The following is a 19931-nucleotide window of genomic DNA, read 5'->3' as shown; positions in this document are numbered from 1 at the left end:
GCGTTAAACACTCCCCATGCGTGGGACGATCCCAAATATAGGGAAATGCCGGGCAGACCCGCGATGGAAGTGCAGTTCGCCATTAAGGTGCCCGCATACACAGCTTCGCTGGTTATCCTACTTCGCAGATTGTAAGGGCACTGAGCTTTCATTATGAGTTTTCCTAGCCATCTCTTTTTCCCTTTACCGTCCTCCTAACAGCGGAATCCACTAAACCTTTAGGTATCGCGTGTTAACCTGCTTCACTGCCTGTGAGAGATTTTGTACTATTAGTGAACGAACAGATGTGCCACAGTACTACCCTCATGCACAAAAGGAAATAATTACATCACATTTATTTAGTATGCGCCATATTTTTTCTTTTTTACAGAGCCATGGAACTGAGCCATTTCCTCGATTTTTATACGCAGTGCTATGGTGCGCCATAGTATATATATATATATATATATATATATATATAGTCATATCATAAGAAGCCAACAAACAGACAACGAGGTCAACATAGGCGAAATTACTTGTGCTTAATAAGTGAATAAAGGGAAATCAGACATCCACCCGTTCGTAGCAATTGCTACAACGGCATTCATTTTATTCATTGTCTTCTCTCCACCTTGCGGGTTTCCACAGAACTTCTCCGTTAATAAATGCAATAAGGAAACAATAAATTATTGGAAATGAAAGTGGATTAAAAAAGAACTTGCCGCAGGTGGGGAATGATCCCACACCCTTCGCATTTCGCGTGCGATGCTCTACCAAGTGATCCTCCAGCTAAAGCTGCAGCTTGAGGAAGGAGCTCGGATTGTGCCGGCAGCGGCTTCTGAAATTTTGACTGCGCCCAGCACTTTCTCGTCATCCCTCAATCCACAGAAATTACTTCCTTTTTTGACGAGGAACGCAATGACTTGCACGCGTATTTATAGCTATTTGAGCGCGTAGCAAGAGGGCAGGACTGGCCACAAGAAAAATGGGCTCTTGCTGTGAGCATGTATCTAACTGGTGAAGCTTTAACTGTGATCGGTCGCATGACTGCCGCCGATTGATTAGATTACCCGAAGGTAAAGGAAGCTTTACTACAGAGGTTCCAAGTCGCGGCTCAAGGCTACCAAGAGAAGTTTCGGAAAGCACGAGCAGTAGAGGGCGAAACTGGAAGACAGCAGCAAGAATTTCAGCCTATTTTGATCATTGGATGGAGATGGCTAACGTCGAGAGTGCAAATCCCTTGACGAACTTGATAGCTTGACGAATCGCTTTCTTGAAGCGCAGAACTGGACAAACCTAGGAAAAGGTTACAGAAACGCAAAAGGAACAGAAGGGTTACGGTCCCAGGAAACCGCAACATATGTGAATCCTTGGTCACCGGTTTGGACATTTACCTCCTGACTGCCGTAACCCACCTAAACATATGCTAAAATATAAGTTATGTGATAGAACGGGATATACAGCTGAAGATTGCCGAAATCAGTACGGGGACAATAAACCGAGTTTTTCGTGTGCATTCAATCAAGCTCAACCAGTTCGGACTCGTCCAGTGAAAGCATTAAAGCGTCCAGGAAAGAAGATTCGCGGATCAAGTGACAGCGACGACGACAACCCTGGGAACGCTGTAACTTCCCTCATCGACGGGATGCCAGTGGTTGAAGGCCGACTGCTAGGATGAAATGTTCGTGTATTACGAGATACCGGTTCTAATACCGCCATTGACAGACGAGAACTCGTTCCAGTGGTGTATATGACGGGAAAAACGTGCAACGTTGTTCTTATGGACGGTTCAACAAGCTACCTGCCTGAAGCTGTCATACAAGTGAACACGCCGTACTTTACAGGCAAGTTTTATTTATTTTATTTTATTTTTTATTATTTATTATACATACTGCAGCGCAGTTTGCGCTATAGCAGGAGTGGGTTAAGAAAAAGGTACAGAAAATTCATAGGAATATACAGCGGTAAACACAAGTGAACACTTTTAAAGAGCACTGATGAAAGGAAAATACACAGATAAACACTAGTGAACACTTTTACAAAAGAGCACTGATTAAAGAAAAATACACAAGAAGTTATACAAATGCTGCCAGGCATGGGTGAGCACGATTATGCATCTGGGATGGCGGTTGCAAAAATTTGGGATGAACATGAGCGAATGGACCCAGGTAATGAATTCCAGTCTTCGATTGAGCGGGGAAAAAAGCTGAATTTGAAAATGTTAGTACGTGCGTTGTAGGGTATCAAGTTTAGGTCATGATGTCTTCTCGTTGATGATCCCGGCGCGAAGTTAATGTAATTATCATTCGAGAGCCTAACTAAAGAATTGGCGATGCAATGCAAGAATTTTAATGATTCGACACGGCGGCGAGAAGAGAGCCTGTTTAGGTTCAAGGAAGAAAGTGTTGAAGAGGGCGAAAAGTCACGATCGTAACGATGACATATAAATCGCACAGCGTTTTTCTGTATAGCCTCTAGTTTACTAATCTCTAACTGCATATGCGGGCTCCAAACTACAGATGCATAATCAAGAACAGGGCGGATTAGAGATTTATACATTAGTAACTTTGTGTCTTTAGGAGATTGGGTTAGCGTTCGCCTCAAGTAACCCTATTTTCTTAGTGCTTTACTGCATATGTAATCAATGTGTTTGGACTATGACATGTTATGCGTAAAAATGACACCAAGATACTTATACTCAGAAACCTTATCTACAGTACGGCCATTGAACGAGTAACTGAAAAGGGAGGGGGAAGATTTGTTGCAGAAAGACATCAGAACGGTTTTATTGAAATTAATGTTAATTTGCCAAGTGTTACACCAATCGCAATACCTAGAAAACGACTCTTGAAGGCGATAATGATCATTAGAAGATATAATCACTTCATATAGAACGCAGTCTTCAGCATAGAGACGGATGTTAGAAGGGCAGTGAAGTGGCACATCGTTTATGTACATTAAAAAAAGAAGCGGTCCAAGGACGGAGCCTTGGTGCACACCTGATGTCACATCAACAGTAGCGGAGTCAGCCGAACAGTAAGAGACGAACAAGGAGCGAAATGAGAAAAAGCTTAAAATCCAATTAGCCAAATGAGGATGATTCATTACAGCATTAAGTTTAGAATGTAAAACGGTGTCAAATGCCTTCGAGAAATATATAAAAATGGCATCAACCTGATTGCCTACGTCAAGGTTAAGTAAAATGTCATGCCCGAACTCAACTAGCTGTGTTAACGTGCTAAAACCGCGCCTAAACCCATGTTGCATGTTAGACAGTAAATTATTTCATTCCAGAAAGAGGGTGATGTGCTTATGAAAGATGTGTTCTAACATTTTGCATGACTGTGACGTCAGTGAAATTTGTCTGTAGTTCGACAAACACTGCTTATCTCCAGATTTATAAAGAGGGAGCACTTTGGCTAACTTCCATGAAGAAGGTACAGTAGAGGATGATAAGGACTTTCTGAATATGACTGACAGATATTTTGATGACCACAACGAATAACGAACAAGGAACGCGTTGTGTATCCCGTCCGGACCGGTGCATTTCTTAACATCCAGGTTTAATATAAGGTTGAGGATGCCTTCGCAGTTTATCTCAATGTCACTGATTGCTTCAGAAGAAACTATATTGGTAAGTGTCGGGATAAAGTTGTTATCGGAAACAAACACGAATTGGAAATACTTGTTGAATGCATCGGATATCACTGCCGGGTCGTTGGTGACGTCATTATCTATTCTGAAAGAAGTGGATGAAGCATCGCAAGGTAAAATAGAAGACCAAAATTTTCATGGATTAGTGCTTAACAAATTGTGCAGGCGAACGCGACAAAAGAAATCCTTGGCACTTAAGAACTTAAGATTGTGTGCTTTCTTTGCCTTAAACAAATCTATCCAACGCCATGGGATCAGTGCCTCTTCTGGAACGCCTTAACCTTCGAACGCAACGAGACAAGTGCAAAATATCACGAGTCATCCATGGAATGTCAGAATTTTTTTTCTTAGCTTTAATGGGCACAAAACGTTCGATACATGATTTGACAAGACGCTCAAAGTAATTAGCAAGGCAGTTGACGTCCTGGTTGTCTGCAAGTGCACTAAACGTATCGAAATGATGAGATAAGACATCAGTGATGGAGTTGTCGTCCGCACGAGTGAAATCAGGGAAACTAGTAAACGTGTAGGGGGATTTAGAAATTGGACAGGAGAGTGACACTAAAACGCCTTTATGGTCTGAAATACCATCAATTACCTCGCAAGAAAAGTCACGTTCGGCTAGGTTAGCGGTTAAAAAAACTAAGTCAAGGACGGAATTTAATCTGGTTGCACTAGGAACAACCTGGGTGAGACCAAAGGACAAGGAAATGTTGATTAGTTCTTCACAAATAGCTGTGTCACGACCGACTGCAGACAATGATGGCCAGTGGATGCCAGGGCCGTTGAAGTCACCCATACAGATAAAGCTCGACGAAACATTGTTGATCTCGCTCATGAAATTTGCAACAGCATCAAGAACATCAAGAGTAGAGCCGGGGGGACGATATATAACACTAATCACAATACACCGATTATGAAGGTAAATTTTACACCACACAGATTCTGTTTCTGGACGAGAAGGCAAGACTGAGAATCGTAGATCCAACCAGATAAGCAGTGCCACGCCACCACCAGTACCGCTAATTATGTCTAAGCGCACGGCAGCAAAACCGGGTGGAGTGAACTCAGATTCGTAAATACCATTGGACAGCCAAGTCTCTGTGATGCCGACGACATGGGGGGAATTAATATATTTAAGGGACAATAAATCAGGAAATTTTTTAACAATACTACGAGCGTTTATATTCAAGACAACAAGGTTCTCAAGACGACCAGGATGAATACAGGAAGTGGATGGAGCGGAAGACAAATGGCCAGGCTCAGAAGAAGCACGTTGAGCGGGTGTCATTACTAATGAGTTTGAACTGTCATCCCAGTTATAACGAACCTTGTTAATGAAAGCATGATCATATCTCACCTTCACAACAGAACCGCTGTCCCGAAAAGAGGCTGATGCGTCCCAGATTTTCTTCCGAATTAACCGAACCCTAGAAGAGGAATCTTCTTTAATGGCGAAATTTGAGCCCTTGAATTTTGAAACGTTCCTAAGAACCTCGGTTCTGTCACAGAAGTTAGAAAGCTTAAGAATGACGGAACGAACGTAACCAGTGCGTGCTCTACCGAGCCTGTGGCAGCGCTCAATATGAGGGCAGCTAGTCTTCAGGTGCTCAGTAAACACAGATGAAACTGCAGTCACCAGGGTGGTAGCGTTTTCATCCATTACTTCAGAAATACCGTGTATTATCAGATTGTTTCTACGAGAATGATTTTCAAGACTGTCATTTTTTAAGACCAAGTCCGTTACCTTAGTAGGCAAGGCATTTATTTCAGCAGGTAAATCACGCAGTAAACTAGAGTCATTGGACATGGGAGTGGATTCGAGTACATGAATACGCGACTCTAAAACATCAAAGCGACGCGCAACTGACTGTTGAAATGTCTTAATTTCCGCAACATCTGGTGCCAACTGAGTCTGCCCCTCCAATAATTTAGAGAACATTTCGGATACCGAATGGTCGTTTTTGTCATGGCTATCAAAGGAAGGGCGAGCATCGTCATTCTCATCGAGAGCGGAACCGGATCCCCGCCTAGACTTAGACCGAGGGCCTGGGCCAGGGTTGATTTCCACATCTCCGCTCAATAGTAGACAACTTGCGCAATACAATGCATGCGAGCAGCAGGATACAAGACGTTGTGGGCAATGGAGCAGCAGCAGAAAGCGATCATCAGATCGGATACACTCGGCATCAGAATAGTAACATACCTGCATGAAGAACAAGCAGCGATTAAACATGGTGCCGGTGCCGCTGCAGCCTAGCCCACTGAAGAGTCGATCCACGCGCTGGACATTTATACCGTCGGCTGCTGATGTCACAGACCGAGAGTTGTCGATGATTGGCTGATCAAAGGACAGGACATCGGGGTGACTGGTATGCAGTAGCTTGAAGTGGGACACGCCGACGTAATCGCATATGGTAGCGATAGAGCAGTTCCTGGGCAAGCACTCGATGACGTCCACGTGCTCGACCGCAAAGCGAGCCAAATCACACGAAGCAGTTCTAAGCGATGTGACGCCGTAAAGGGCGGTACAGCAAGGAAGCCGAAGAATTGCATGAAGGACAAGCAGCGATTAAACATGGTGCCGGTGCCGCTGCAGCCTAGCCCACTCCAGCAGTTAGCAGTGGTATGTATGGCCGAGCTCCTCTACGACCTTGTTCTGGGAAGTCTTCCAGGCGCCAGAGGAGAATGCGATCCGGACTCTGACTGGAAACACCCCGCTGCTCCCAACGAGGAGTCGTCGTCGATAGAAATGACGCTGGCTAAGGCGCCTAGGAAACCTCAGCATGTATTGAGCGTGGCTAAAGCCACAATTGAAGAACAATATCAAGGCAAGATTCGTCCCTTGTGCGTTCCAAGAATTGTCTTACGTGACGTAACTAAAGGACAACTCATTCAAGAACAGGAGAAAGACCCGACGCTGAAACATATTTTTGCCAAAGTGAGCAAGTCGTTTAACTCGGGAACGTGTCACAGCTACGAATTCATCGAAGAAAAAGGATTGTTGTATCGCCTTTACCGCCTGGCCACTGGCAGAACATTTTAGCAGCTGGTCCCACCAAAGGAATTTAGACATGGCATATTAGAAGTGGCACACGAAAGCATCATGGCAGGACATCAAGGTATCAGGAGAACAACCGATCGTGTCCTACAAGAATTTTATTGGCCAGGTGTATAGGGAGACCTAAAGCGCTTCGTGAAGTTGTGTGACAAGTGCCAAAGGACAACTCCTAAAGGGGAAAGTAGGAGTCGCTCCACGGGGTAACATGCCGTTGACGGTATTAAGGGAACTGTGGATGAACGAGGAACTAGATGGAGAAACGCGAAAGACATAGACTTATGTCTTTGATTTGCACAGTGGCCTGCAGGAGACGTGCAAGTTCGCACATGAACAGCTGGAGAAAGCTCGCGACAATGTCGGAACTGACTACTTGAGTCGCGCGTAATCGCATGTTCATATACCAAATGCGACCACTCAAGTGCTTAGTCTTTATTCGAAAGCGGACAGACTTGTGTGTTCGTACTTTAACTGGGCGCAATGCCCTGTGAACACTGTGTCTTGTGCTCATCTGAACAACCGGACAAACATACATGACTTTTTCCCTTTTTTTTTCTTTTTTCATCCTGCGTCCATGTATTAGAATCGTTTCTCGAAAAGGGGAGTATTGTGATAATATGGTACGCGGAGGTGAAGGCAGTGCGCCGTGCGGTGGCGAAGAGGACACCGACTCTTGGAAAATACCCATGAGTGAGGACCATCATCATCATCATTGACACCATTTTGTGAGCGTCGACGGTGGCGCCTCGAATAGCGTGGGGCGATGGAGGGAGGCCCGTGGCGGGAAAAGAGCTTCCTCACTGGGCATTCGCCCCATAGGAGCTATCGCCTCCCTCGTCACCACGCCACAGCCGAATCAACGCCGTCACCAGCTCAGAGGCTAACTTGCCCAGTTATTCCACTGAACAACTGGTCCAGGAGGGCTGGCGGTCCTGAACCTGGGTTAACGAGCATTCCGGTGAGCGGCCACATTGCTACCCCGCCATCTGTGGACGTGACCCGGTGGCTGCTGCTGTGGGCTCTCGAGCGCAAACCCCGCCGGCGGAGAACCGTGCACGCGGAGGCTCCGGTATAGCGACTGTGGCGCAGGGCCACCTGAGCCCCGCGAGGTGGTCCGACCCTGGTGGCCGACATTGGTTCCCCGACGTCTCCGACACGGCGACACGTGCTTCCGCCTGAACTGTAGGCCGATTACATTTGACCAATACATATATAGCTGCATGTCGACTAGATGGTATTTTGGGGAACTGTCGCGTGTGTGTGCCGTTTTCAATGTGTTAAGTGCATCGATACAAGTTTGATGTGCGTTTTTCCTTCTGCGTGCTGCTTCTCCTCTTTCTGGCGTGATCCTGCACCCAATAACATCACAGCCTCCACACCTACCTCGCTCTCGGCAATGTTCTCCATTTCCGGTAATCGTGTCAGCGTGTCAGAAATTGCAATACTGCAAGGCTATGTAAAAACTCAATAAAACTACACGTTGAAAACCTCTTCTTTTCTTTTATCACCTTTGATTAGGTTACCATCATTTGCGATAGCCGGGATGCGAGGGTTACCCTACTTATTGCCCTTATTATACCACCCGACCTCTTTGGGATTCGTTTTGAATTTCTCTGCTAAGGCTATAGATATGCATTCTTCGCAGCCTTCAATTCGTTTTTAATGTTTGTTCTGATCTCTCGCAGCTTTGTGTGGAAGCTAAGGTTTCTCTTTGATAATTACCAGCTTTGTTAATTAGCCAGCTTCGCCGAGTGGAAAAAGTATCATGACGTGTTTCATAAGGTTCAAAAAAATACTTGTCAATAAGACCCGCGTTGCACCTATGTTTTCTTTTTTTTCATTCTTGGCCGAAATCAGCTAAAACACCTTGTATATGTGCACCTAAATAGAGCGAAAGACGGCTCCATGCTATCCCACTTATGTTTTCACTGTCGTACAGAGCATATTTCGTCAAAATCGTGTTCTCAGTTTCTATGCTTGATGGCGCCACAAGCTTTGGAATAAATTGAGGAATGTTCCGTACGATGGCTAACGACAACAAGAGAGGCATTGCAACCATGCATAAGACTTTTTACAAAGAACATTGAGCTGGGGGCACATAAAAGGCTCATCACCCAATAGGCTCCATGTACCACGTGTGTTGAGAACGGGCTCGTAAGTTAGTGGCTGCCAGTGGCGTTGGCGGATAACCTTGCACTTCTGTCCATTCCGACTAAAGCCGAGCTGCTGTGACGTCACGCCTGCAACCAACGACAGAACGAGGCGGTGCGTAAAACAAACAAAAAAATCGTTATTCTTATGGTGCACACAAGAAGGTATGTATAACGTGAAGGCTTACATTCTTGAATATATCTTCAGTGATTATCTAATATGAAGCATTAAGATCACGAATGCTTCAGATGGTGGGGTAGAACGTACTCTGCCTGTGTGTGAGAGTACGCTGGCTAGTGGGACTAATCCACCCTCTGAGCCAGACGTGAACTAAAGAATATGGCAAAAGCTTTTAACAACATATACACAATGGAATAACAATAAAGTAAAAATGGAGAAGACAAAGAAACGCCCAGCAGTTCAGTTCTACTTCTTGACCACTTCTGCTCTTTTTACTTCCGTACGATGAGCTAACTCGCTCAGTGCAGCTTTCTTATTAGTTAACATTTATTTTGCCATGTCAGGGACCCGTTATAAAGAAGGAAGGAAAGGAAATTTAGGCAAGGTCCTGCAGGCCACGAGAGCTTGGGCTCTCATGGAGTGGGCATCTCCCACGAAGCAACCGCGAGTTTGAGTTTCCTGGCGGCATCGTGGACCGTTATAAGGGCCAGCCGTTGTTCCATCCTCTCTGAGATCACAAAAATAAAGAAACATACCATGTGTCCGCTGAACCAGTTTCGTTCAGTCACATAGCCGCACCTTCTGTCAGCTAACTGGATCATGCCGACAAGTGGGTAGCTGCTGCAAGCTGTTTAAGAATTCGTTTGACCGTTCCGTCGATAGCTCAGTTGGTAGAGCGGTGGACTGTAGAGGCTGGCCTGACACAGACATCCATAGGTCGCTGGTTCGAATCCGGCTCGACGGACTGTTTTTCTTTTTATATACATGTTTTCTATTTTTTAATATATATGGCGAACTGTATAAGGACGGTGCGGCACCATTGTAATAAAGGAGGAAGACGTAGAATACAGGCAGTCTTCGGGCGACCGTGTTTGTCTCCGTCTGCAAACTCCTGCTGGCGTCACACACGCTCACACACACACACACACATATATATATATATATATATATATATATATATATATATAAATCCAGGACACGTTCTCTAGATCCGGTGCATAGGTAGTTGAATATATATATATAAATATATATATATATATATAAATATATATATATATATATATATATATATATATATATATATATATATATATATATATATATATATATATATATATATATTTGTGTAATATTATGGTGTTTCAGCTGACTTTAGCCAGAGTTTAAAAATATGCCGTTGCACTCTAAGACGACGCGACCACGTGACTATTGCTACCTTTCGTATGTAGTGTTTTACGCTATATTTTGTATTTTGCTTAATTAGTTAATTAGTCAAGGTTAGCTCCCCAACTTTTGAAGCAACGAAGCTAGGAAAACAAATGCCATTAGAGTGTTTCAGAGTAGTTTGCAAAACGGCCGAATAAACAGTTTCTGTCTCTTTATCTCTTAGGTATTAGTGTTTTTCAGCTTACTGCGGATACCCGCGATAGTAAAATAAGAACACCACGTCACATGCTCGTTTGCGCGTCGTGATTGCACTGCTGCCAAGCGTTCCGCGCGCAAGCGATCATAGCATTTAACCAAGGTGTGCTGCCGCTGCGTCTGATTATCGCTTTCATGAACCGCCGCGACGGATGACGTAAATCGCTGATGTAAATCTCACAGCCAACGCCTTCGTAGCTGCTCTGTCACCTTTTAATCGGCACCACGCACTCTTGGATGCTATGTTCGTTTGTACGCGGACAGTTTAGGACCGCTGCAATCACGGCGCGCAAGCGGGTATGTCACGTGGAATTTTTGTTTTTATTTCCCCGGCATCCGCATTAAGCTTAAGAAAACTATTACTTAATAGATAGAAAGTTAGAAACTGTCTGATGGGACGTTTTGCAAATTGCGCAACAACCTTCTAATTGGAATTGTTGGTCTAAGTTTTTTCCTTCAGAAGTTTGTTAATTCGCGGGATCGAATCCCCGCCACGGCGGCCGCATTTCGATAGGGGCGAAATGCGAAAACACCCGTGTACTTGGATTTAGGTTCACGTTAAAGAACCCCAGGTGGTCGAAATTTCCGGAGTCCTCCACTGCGGCGTGCCTCATAATCAGAAAGTGGTTTTGGTACGTAAAACGCCATAATTTAAGTTTGTTCATTAATCTTAACTAATTATCCAATTAAGCAAAATACAAAAGATACAGCGTGACACACTTCGTACAGAAGTCAGCAACATGCATTTGGTTGCCTCGTCTTCGAGTGCATCGGCATAATTTTAAACTCCCTCTTAAGTTAGCTGAAAACCCTGTTGTATCTCTCTCTCTCTCTCTCTCTCTCTATATATATATATATATATATATATATATATATATATATATATATATATATATAGACACGAGAATGTCTTGTTATGAAGGCTGGTAATCACGCGCCTTCAAATTTTCGTTCTGCTTGAGACAGCAAATACAGAGAATCATACCTCGTCCATAGGTTCAAGACATTGCAACCAAAAAGGATAAACGTTGCAAAGGAAGCTTTACCCTCGTATTCAGCGATACAACTTAAGTCGAAGCCCATGCTTGACTTGATTTAAGTGACGCCTGGCATTAACATGCCCAAAGACGCTCCCTGCGATTCGTTCGGCGCGTTCACGATAGGCGTCACTTAGATCAAGTCAAGCATGGGCTTCAACTTAAGTTGCATTTCAGAATACGGGGGTTAGAATCTATTCGCTATGCTACACTTCAAGCTATAGGCAGCATCACTTACATATTTTTAACTGCGTTGATTAGTTCTTTTTCGGTTTGTTTTTTTGTTGGGTTGTCCATTTCCTTTCATTCATTACTTGCATTCTTTCGTTATACATTTTGTAGCATAGCCACGGCGTGCTCGCAGTAACGCCAGACCAGAGAAGCATCAGCGTAGTCAGTAGAACAAAATGAATGTTTATTCAAAGGTGTAGAGCGTATTTATAGGTAGCCGAGTGGCAGGAAGATAGGAAGGAGCACGTGCTAGTAGTGATCGTCCGAACTCTGAAGGATCGCCAGATGAGGCGATAAAAGGTGCGCGCACTTCGGAAACTCGTGAAGTTGCAACATTCCTTCCTCCTCAGAAATGACAGCGTTGCACTGGCTTGCGTTCTCTCGTTGAACGTCTCAGAGTTTGTTGGGCGACACGTGTATTCAACGGGGCCACTGGAATGGCTGGTGCCGCAAAATCTGGAGAACGGGTGCCATTTGGAATGCGCCGAGCAGTTATGCCTTCATCCGGGTTCACCGTTTCTGGAGGCTGTAGTTGTGTTGCTTGCTCTGGCTCGCTGCGATATGTGGTGGTTGTAGTTACTGTCGGTTTATCGCCTGGTGCTTCTTGTCGCGGGCGGATCTGGTCTACGTGCAGCTTTATGACTCCGTCCGATGTTTCCACGGTCACCATTCTCGCTCCAGACGTCGCCTTTACATGGCCGGGCGTCCACTTGCTCCCCGCACTGGAATTGCGGGCATGCAGATCACTTCCAGGCAGCGGCAGCCACTCATCTTGGTTCTCTTTTGGTCCTGGATGTGCTGGAGGAAAGCATGTGTCCAAGCGTGAGCGTATTTGATAGCCCAGAAGCAGCTCTGCTGGGAATTTACCCGATTTTCGCGGAGTCCTCCGGTAGTTAAAAAGCAACCATACTAGGTTCTCTTCCAGTTTTCCTTTCCTCATTTTTCGAAGGCCATCTTTTAAAGTTCGCACTGCCCTTTCCGCCGCACCATTAGACTGGGGATGGTATGGAGCGCATCGAAGGTGCACAATGTTGTTGTTTGCCACGAACAACGCGAAGTCTTCACTGGCAAACGGGGTCCCGTTGTCAGAAACGATCGTGCGTAGTATTCCAAACCGGCTGAAAATGCCACGTAGATAGTTATTCGTAGTCTGCGTTGAGGCATGCGACAAAGGTATTGCTTCGAGCCATTTGGTGTGTGCGTCGACTACTACGAGTATCGGATCGGAAAACATTTATTTGGGCTCTAGAAAAGAGATCTTCGCGGCTTCAGACGGCCTCCTCCATCTTCTGATGGATTCTTCTGTCTGCAATCACAGGGTTAGTGCCCTAGTCCAAGGCTCCACTGAGTATGGCCAACCCGCGAGCTCGCTCTACCAGGCGCTTTTGGCCGTTCAAGCTCACGCTGGAAAGCATACTCTCCCACTGTTCCGCACTCGGGTTTTTAATTTTGTAGATAGTTGGGGACTCAATATTTTGACAGGCCTATGATATGTGGTATAGATCTGGCTTCTCTCCGCACCATGGGCACTTAGCCTCATACTGTGTAGGGAAAATTTTACTCAGAAGGTTTAGATTCGGGAAAGTACCCGTCTGCAGTTGTCACCATGCAACAGCATCCTCTATGCTTAGATCCTTATCGGGTGGTGGGTACTTCAGTCTGACCCCTTTATAATAATTTAGGATATCTGAGTAGGCCATGGGTACTGACTCGGGTTCCTCAAGGCTGGATGTGTCGGACGCCCGGTTGGTATGCCCTCGAGCTATGCTATCCGCCTCTTGGTTCCCTGTTATGCCAGTGTGCCCTGGTACCCAGATTATGGTATGGTGAACTTTGTTTCCCGGGTCGCATGAGCAGAGTATGTGGCGTGCTCTGCGCCCAATTCTGCCGTTTGTATAATTACCGCATGCTGCTTGAGAGTCTGTTATTATTGTTAGTGACCTGCCAGATCGATAGCCCTCAAGTGCTGCCAGAGCCACAGCTGCCTCTTCGGCCTCGACTACCGTGCAGTCCTGTAGTGATGCGCTCGTGATCTCCTTTGGGTCCGAATTAACCACCGACGCCACTGCTCTGCTGTTTTGTCTTCCGTCTTTGACGAACGTTGCCGCGTCCGTATACCTTGTGTTGTCCTTGTTCGCCAAGGTTCTCTGCACGTACTCCGCTCTTGCTTCTCTACGCGCCTTGTGCACGTTCCGGTCCATATTCTTGGGTATCGGTGCGACTATCATTTTTCCGCAGATCGGACCCGCGTAGTCAATGTTAATACGGGACCACCTTTCGCCTGTTACAGGCCAGTTGACGACGGGAGCTGCAGTTGGCATCGGCAGATTTTGTACACAGTACTGGCACTGAGCAGACACGTCTTCAATATTTTTGTCGAGGCCTGGCCACCAGAACAAAGAACGCACGACAGATTTCATTGCCGGTGAACCCTGGTGCGTTTCATGTTGAAGATGCAGCACTCGCTCCCTAGCTTCGGTCGGTATTATGACCCTATTACCCCAGTACACCAGTTTATGTGCTACAGATAGTTCGAGCTTACGGTCAAAAAACGGCAGTACGGCCCGGGTCATTCGGTTTGCGTTTCTGGGCCACCCATGTAATACGTACCGTTTGACCTCGACCAGGACAGGGTCACAAGACGTTAATGCCTTCAGCTCACGCGTTGTTATGGCGCCATTGTTCAGCTGGTTTAGCGACAGCACATATTCGGGTGGCTCAGCGTCGTCGTCAGATTCCGGAGATCGCTGCGGAAGTCGGCTCAGGGCGTCAGCGTTCAGCATCTGTCGTCTTGGTGCGTACTGTAGCCGGTAGCGGTAGGCCGCCAGGTGGAGTGCCCAACGTTGTACCCGTGCGGCGGCCATTGTGGGCGTCTGCTTGTCCGATCTCAGCTGGCCCAACAACGGCTGGTGGTCAGTCACCAAGGTAAATTCCCGACCTAGAAGGTAGTTACAGAATTTCGTGACGCCGAATACCAGTGCCAGTGCTTCTCGCTCCAGCTGCGAATAGTTGCGCTCCGCCTGCGTTAATGTTCGCGAACGGAAACCGATGCGCCTGTGAACGTTACCGGTCGTGTGAAACAAGACAGCTCCCACACCGTACGGAGACGCGTCACATTCAAGTTTAAGTTCCTTCGAAGGGTCGAAATGAACAAGAACCTTGGCTGTTTTAAGGCTTTGCTTGGCAAGATGAAACGCGAGCTCTTGAAGCTGTTTCCATTGCCAACGTGCGTTCTTTTCAAGCAGTTCATACAATGGACCAAGCGTGGTTGACATGTTCGGAAAAAACCTCGCGTAAAAAGTAATCATACCCAAAAACGAACGTAGCTCGCTGACATTACAGGGGCTCGGTGCCTGCATGATAGCGTCAAGGTTTTTTTCTGTCGGATGAAGCCCATCACGATTGATCCGATGGCCTAGATAAGTTACTGCTGGGCTGCGAAAGCTGCATTTTTCGAACCTTAGCTTTACACCGCGCTCTCGGAAGCGCTCTAAGATGTTTTTCAGCCTTTCGCCGCCGTCACTCGCTTTTTCGGAAATGAGCACATCAAGATAAGCCTGTGCTCCTGGAAGGCCATCCAATACCTTAGCCATTTTTCTTTGGAATATCGCGGGCGCAGAGGCTATACCGAAAGGAAGTCGATCGTAGCAAAATAGCCCTTTTGGCGTATTAATGACACAAACTTTCTTCGCGTTATGGTCCAGCGCCGCTTGATTGTATGCATCCCGTATATCCAGAGTGCTGAAATAGACCCCATCGTGTAAGTGGGCAAACATAACCTCAATGATTGGCAATGGGTACTGCTCAGTTGCACACGCTGGATTTACTGTGGCCTTGAAATCGCCGCAAATTCTTACTGCGCCGTCTTTCTTAAGCATGACGACTATGGGCGTTGCCCAGTCAGCGTGTGCCACCGGCGACAGCACTCCCAGAGAAACTAAACGGTTTAGTTCGAGTGACACTCGCTCGCGTAGCGCGTATGGAATGGGTCTGGCCTTACAGAACTTGGGTACGGCGCCTTCCTTCATGTGCAGGCTGGCTGGAGGACCATTGATTAGCCCCAGTTCCTCGGAGAACACGTCGTAGTAGTCATTGAATATGCTGTTCACGCTGGATTCACTTGATTCATTTGTTGCCGCTGATTCCTCTACAAAACGAATCACCGGAGCACCAGCGCTGTTCAGCTGCTGGATTTAATCGCGACCGCAGAGGCTTGGTCCCGCACAGTCCAACACGGTCAGCGCACACTTCACTGTCACCCCTTTATGACAAACCTGGAGCGCAAGCTCCCCAAGTACTGGAAGGCGTCCTGTGTAGCAGGATAAATTGAGACTGGACGGTTTCAGTTTCGGGCATTGCTCACGGTGCTTATAATACAGTTGACGCGGGATGACACAAACGGGCGACCCAGTATCGACTTCCATGCAAAGCTGCACACCGCACCAAGCAAACGTCCGACGAATCGGCGGTTCCAGACAGCTTTTTCGTTGTGATACTAAAGTCCAAATGTGGGCGGCTTCGTGTTCCTCGTCTGCTGAGGCTTCCGTCCCCAAGAGGGTATTAGTTGGTGCCGTCCTTGCCGTGCCTTGTTCTCGAGCCCCGCGACTTCGACATTTCCTTGCAAGGTGACCCCGTCGTCAACAGCGGTAACAGCGAGCGTGAGACCAGGGGCAACATGCGTCATTATGTTTCGTACTACCGCACCTTGCGCATTCTTGACGTGTGGCAACCATCCTCTCATCCACCAGAGTTTCTTGCTGATACGCCTGTACTTTTAACACGGGTGTCGTTGCCGGTCCGATCCTCTGTTTTACATCACTATCCGCAGCTGCAAGGGCCATCGCTTCAGCGTCTTGTAGCGTTAATTCCCGCTGTGCCAGTAGCTGCTTCTGCAGGGAACCTGACCGTATACCACAGACAATGCGATCTCGTAGCATGCGATCCAAAGCACTGCCAAAATTGCAATTGTCAGCTATTCGGCGAATGTCTACCAGGAATTCATTAATCGGCTCGCCCTCCGCTTGACAACGACTGAAGAACTTGTAGCTTTCGGCGATTTCGTGTCTCTTGGGACTGTAGTGCTCACTCTAAACTTCGACGACTTCTTCATACTTCAACGCATTTGGCTTGCGCGGAGCCAGCTTCCCTGCTAGCACTTGGATCGTATGCGTATTTAAAGCAGCAACAAGCAATGCTCTTTTCTTAGTCGAGTCTTCAATCGCATTCGCTTCAAAGTATGCTTCTACTTTAATAAGGTACGGCTTCCACTTATCTTTGCCTTCTTCGAAGTCCGGAAGCAGGTGAGCCATGATGGCCTTGGTTTCTCGGTTCTGCGTGGGTTCCGGTTCAGCGTCGACTTTCACTGCATGGGCGATGTCCATCCTCGTCGCCACTGTAGCATAGCCACGGCGTGCTCGCAGTAACGCCAGACCAGTGAAGCATCAGCATAGTCAGTAGAACAAAATGAACGTTTATTCAAAGGTGTAGAGCGTATTTATAGGTAGCCGAGTGGCAGGAAGATAGGAAGGAGAACGTGCTAGTAGTGATAGTCCGAACTCTGAAGGATCGCTAGATGAGGCGATAAAAGGTGCGCGCACTTCGAAAACACACGTGAAGTTGCAACACATTTATTCTTTTTTTTTCCTCGAGCCCCAATTTCTGTAGCTACTTTAATACTACTTCAACGTGTTGGTGTCACTGGCTTTACTCAGCAATAAAATGTAACAAAAACTTAGACGTTTCACCACCTATGCGGGTGGCATCATCAGTACGCAACATCGTCAGTACGCAAGACGATAGTTCACTGACCTCCATGGAGAAGATAACCCCGTACATGTGAACATACGAGCTTCATGGTGCTTCTCCTTAAACTTGGACTGACTAAATAACTGTATACAAGAAGGTGCCGGATATCAATTCCACTACATCTGGCAGGCTGTGCTAGCACTCTATAATGTGAGCTACACCCCCGACAAAGATGGTTGGTCAACAACATGCTGCCCTAATGCTTCCCCCTTTCGCATATTAATCACTGTAGCTTAGCACCATGTCAAACCCTTACAAGAGCAACCCCTTACTTGATATATATATATATATATATATATATATATATATATATATATATATATATATATATATATATTGGACGAGTCGGAGAAGGCTTTCGTCATTGAGTCCTCCGCGTCGCTTAGATATACGTTTAAGAAGTCGCAGGGTGTTTTGAGATTGGGCACAGATCTTGTTGAGAGCCAAGGCGTTGGAGCCGTTGGTAGAGATGGTGAGACCGAGAACCCGTATATATATATATATATATATATATATATATATATATATATATATATATATATATATATATATATATATATATATATATATATATATATATATATATATATATATATATACATATATATATATACATATATATATCCCCACAGGATTGGCTTATTTACTATGGCGTTCTCCTGATGAGCAGAACGACGCGGGTTCAATACCTGGTTGCAGCGACGCCATCCAGACGCACAAGGAACGCTCAGGTGCACTGAGCTTCCGGTTTACACTGAACATCCCCGGTTGGCAACATTAATCGTACACTCTCTGTAAAACATATTAGTAGTTTTGAGATCTGAAACTACACAGTTCCGCAGAAGCTTGATGTGGGCGAGTTGGTTTTGCATACTTGAAGAAAAGCGCCTTGTCTGTTGTACATGTTCTTCTTTTAGTCCGCGTCTTCGTAGCGCTCTTTTATTCAAGTATACATAGTTCAGAACACATTCCGTCTCAAAAAATTTCGCAAGGTACCACCTTAAATAATTAGTTACCAAAAAATCCAGTATTTGTGGTCTGTGTGCCAACTGCATGTCTGAATACCTTATTGCGCATCTATTATCTAATCTACCCAATGCCTTAGCTTACACAATTCCACTTTCCAAGCTTCCAAGTACATTTGACTGCTCATTGGAATAACGTTACATGATTACACCCGAAGGATGGTTTACTCTCAAAGGCACTACTGAACAATTTAGTGCACCGTCTCAATGTAGGCCGCAAGCAGTGTAATCTGATTGTACAGGGACGTAGTAGCTATAAAAAAAAAAAACAAGTCCGTAGTTTACTCTAACCTCGCCGCATGTTAATTCTATGTCACGAATCCACACGTCCTTATGCGGAACTATGCTCTCTAAATCATAGTGCGCATTGTGAAAAGTGGAATAGATTCGTAATAACAGAAGCAACAAAATAAGTATAACTTTCTAGCTGCTCAAGCTTCCTAAACACATGCTTTATTAGTTTCCTTGTAGACTCTACATAGCATATTTACTCTATTACAGAGTCCTCATTTAGCACACACTAAATATTAGTTGCCTTCCAATACAGTGACGCCTAATGCGGCATTTAATTGTCTTTACTGCGAGCAGCCGTTGGAACCATGGTTTTCTTTGCTGTCTTTGCGAATATCGTTCTGCACATGTCCTGCTGGGGGCGGTGCAGATTATGACACTTCGATCGCGCTACGCTTGAGCAAAGAATAGCTCATAATATCATCCAATGAGTTCACCAATAAAGTGGCTAAATCACTGCACTTTGACTTCCACAAATTGGTGCTCAGATATCTCCTTCTTCCACATTATTGGATTTAAGTATAGTTTGCACTTGGTATTTCTAAGCTCCTCCGACGCGTTTCCTTCATTTCGATAACTTGCTCGCAGCGTACGTTTCCATTGTGTTGCGTACTCGCCTACGGTATCTTCCGTGCTTTTTCTCATCCTTCAGTTTCTTACCTCGTGTACCCACATTTAAGAACCTCTGTCAATTTGCCATCTCAAACATTGTTTTTCTCCGATCACATGTGTGCTTGGAACTTCTCTGTTAGCTGAGTCACCACACATGTGCTTAATAGTTTACCATCGGCAATAGTCATTACTTAGTACTCGCGCACTTAACTCACGCGACAGAAAGCTGCCAAGGGACGTCCGTCTGCAGTGTTGGGCAGATGTCTGTTAGCTGCAACTCTGCCGCTGAAGCTTTGCAGGTTTCATGGCTGCGGATTCTTCGCAATAAATTGAGGTATGTTTAATGCAGTGCTTAAAACCAAATGGCGCGGAGGATTCCCGCCTGTAAATTGTATTACATATTTAAACACAGTGCCGGGACCGTATGGTAGGCCGGCCGTACAAAATCAACCCACGCGTGTGCTGAAGAGCTATCGTGTGCTACAG

The 19931-nt window shown here is 45.8% G+C and overlaps 1 protein-coding gene and 1 non-coding gene across 2 annotated transcripts in view; one reads left to right on the top strand and one right to left on the bottom strand.

Moving 5' to 3' along the window:
* The window catches only part of LOC126522325 (glutathione S-transferase B-like), a 129802-nt gene that overhangs the window by 1874 nt on the left and 107997 nt on the right, over positions 1 to 19931 (bottom strand). The window lies entirely within an intron of this gene.
* TRNAY-GUA (transfer RNA tyrosine (anticodon GUA)) lies at positions 9676 to 9767 on the top strand. Its single transcript is given in 2 exon segments — positions 9676 to 9712; positions 9732 to 9767. It is a non-coding gene; the product is annotated as a tRNA-Tyr (tRNA).

This window comes from Dermacentor andersoni, chromosome 6, assembly GCF_023375885.2.
Source record: "Dermacentor andersoni chromosome 6, qqDerAnde1_hic_scaffold, whole genome shotgun sequence".
Lineage (NCBI taxonomy): Eukaryota > Metazoa > Arthropoda > Arachnida > Ixodida > Ixodidae > Dermacentor > Dermacentor andersoni.
The sequence above is the reverse complement of the archived record's forward strand: the minus strand, read 5'-3'. Positions and strand labels throughout refer to the sequence as shown.